The sequence below is a fragment of the Phascolarctos cinereus genome, unplaced genomic scaffold (genome assembly GCF_003287225.1).
Source record: "Phascolarctos cinereus isolate Bilbo 61053 unplaced genomic scaffold, phaCin_HiC Scaffold_7;HRSCAF=346, whole genome shotgun sequence".
Lineage (NCBI taxonomy): Eukaryota > Metazoa > Chordata > Mammalia > Diprotodontia > Phascolarctidae > Phascolarctos > Phascolarctos cinereus.
Genome location: NW_027556180.1, coordinates 20,620,434 through 20,623,169, shown reverse-complemented (window position 1 = coordinate 20,623,169; position 2,736 = coordinate 20,620,434).

Genomic DNA, 2,736 nt, shown 5'->3' with positions numbered 1-2,736 from the left:
CTCATGCATATTCCACGTTTTACAATTCCACAGATTTCTAGAACCCTTTATTTACTCTAAGGTTCAATAATTATCTTGGGAGTACTTTTGCAGTAACCCAAAAGAAATATGAGATGCGCAGATTTAGAGACATATCCATGCTAAATGTTCACGTGGAGTATTTGTGCCTGACCTGTGGTAGAGCCTTCTGAGCTTGTATTGGTCTGATCAGCCGCAGTCAGACATACTGTATGCTGACCCTGACACAATGATGCCCTTTTGGTCCTCTTGGATTACGAAGGACAACCACCAGCATGGGAGTAATCAATTACACAATTTTTGACTTGATCCCCCTTCTCATACAGTTCACTACTGCCAGTCAGATAAATCCAATAGCAAAAGCATTTAATTAAAACAACGTAAACGACAATGAGGCAAACACAGATTCTTGGCACCTATACAAATGGGAGCAACTTCCTCTGCCTTCGGAGGAGTTATAATCAAATTTCCCTTTAATCCTTCTGATTCCCCAGTATAGGGGTAAAATGGAGTCACTTCAGAGCTCGCAGTCCAGTGGTAAGTGCTTAGAGAATGTGCCTCTTAGAATTTCTTTGCAGTAGACCTGGCAGAATCCCAGCCGAGCTAGTCAGCCAGCTGCGTGCCCTGACACTTTTGCATCTTGGAAGTCCACACTCCCTTCAAGATGCAGATCAGGTTCTACTTCCTCCAAAACCTTTTTCTGATTCCTCCCCCTCCTCCCCCATTGTTAACCCCTTACCCTCTGAAACCACTTTGTATTTGTCTTGTATACGGTCCCTACTTATTTATCTGTGAACAGTGAATTCTCACCAGTAGACCAGTGAGCCCTTTGAGGACGGCTGCTGTCTCACATTTAGAATTTACACCCAACAGTTAGCCCATCATAAACGCTTATTGACTGAGAATGGCTAAAGCCTCTCCCATTTCTGGTCATAAGGTTCTAATTACAGTTTCTGGGTTCAAGTATTCCATGGCCATAGAGTTCCATGTAGCCCTCTTCTGACTGAATAATTTGCTCCTCCCTTCCACCTCCCCAAGCACTGTGGGAAGTAGAGTCCTCAGGTCAGACCAACCACATCAGTAACTTTACAAAATGCTTTATATACATCAACATGCATCAAACAACATACTACATACACACAACATGCATCAACTCATTCAATGCTCCAAACAACCCAGCATGAAGGTACAGCAGACCATGCCCATTTTACAGATGAACAAGCTCAGAGACTAAGTGCTTTGCAGGGCTCATGCAGCTGCTCAGAGGTGTCATTTGAGCCTGGGCATGCTTTCTACAACACTGTCCTGCCTTTCCTTTTATGATAGATGGGAACTCCAACCCACTGAGCTATCAGGCTTCCTTTGGAGCCTATTTTGATGCTTTGGTTTCCTTCCAGCTCAGGAATTTTAGGATAAAAATGCAGATTCAATTCCATTTTGAACTTTTCACACTAGCTTTAAAAATCCTCCTCAAAACGGATCCAGTTTAGAGTTTATATCTATATATCTATATCTATATGTATATCTATATGTGTATACATATATATACACACATCATACATACATGTGTGTATATATTATATATGTATATATATTATTGTAACAGACCATTGGAGGCACAATAGAGTCCACTTTCCCCAAGAGGCTGGGAAATGTAGTACCAGTGACGACTACCCCAAGACGTGAACAGGGCAGGGATGGGAGCTAGCCTGGGGAGGCTGGTGAGTGCCGGGAGCTATCACAATAGCAATAACAACTGAAGAAGAGAAGGGGAGAGGGGAATGGGAGAGAGGGAGAGAAAGAGGATGAGAAAGGAAGAGAGAGATTCTGAGAGAGAGAGCGCAGAAAAGCAGAACTGAGAGGCTGCTGCAAATGGCAGTCAAGAACATCTAGTGCCCCACCTCCCCCCAGGACCAGCCACAAGCTGCCAAGAGCGGAGCTTTCCGGAGCTGTGAACCGCTGTAATGGAGGGGGCATTTCTTTTACCTCTTCCTCCCTCCCTGCTCTCCTCTTCTATCTGAGGGGACCAGATTTAAACCAAGTGTGTCCTACTTCCCTGGGAATGTTGCAGATGCTATGGGTGTGCTTCATGGCCAAAGAGTTGTTTGCCCCATTGTTGGGTCTTCTTTGGGGAGTCTTTTCACCGTGATGAGTGTGCAGTGTGCAGGGTGTGCGTGTATGTGTGTGTGTGTGTGTGTGTGTGTGTGTGTGTGTGTGTGTGTGTGTGTAGCTTTAAAAACGTTTTGAAAAATAGTCTCTATACTATATAAGCCAAGACCTTAAGGCTTGCTAGTCTAGAGGACCACCTGGGGGAACATTTTATGATCATTTTATCTTGTTTATTTTCATAGCATTATGAATTCCCAAAAGCAGAATGGAAATGGATGTATTGGGCCTTTTGTTCTATCTGCCCCTCAAACTGTGAGACCCTGCCCTCTTTCTATCAGGGAGGAGATCTCTCATGAAGGTGGGGGGGAAGGGCCAGGAGAAGGGGAGAGAGAGAAACAGACAGACAGACACAGAAAGAGAAAGAGAAGAGAGAGAGACAGAGAGACACAGAGAGACAGAGAAACAGACGCACAGAGAGAGAAGAGAGACACACACAGAGAGAGAGAAACAGAGAGACAGAGACAGAGACAGAGAGAGAGAGAGGGGAGGAGAGGAGAAGAGGGGAGAGGGATTCATCATCTGCGCTAGCAGAATGTGAGCTCCTTGTGG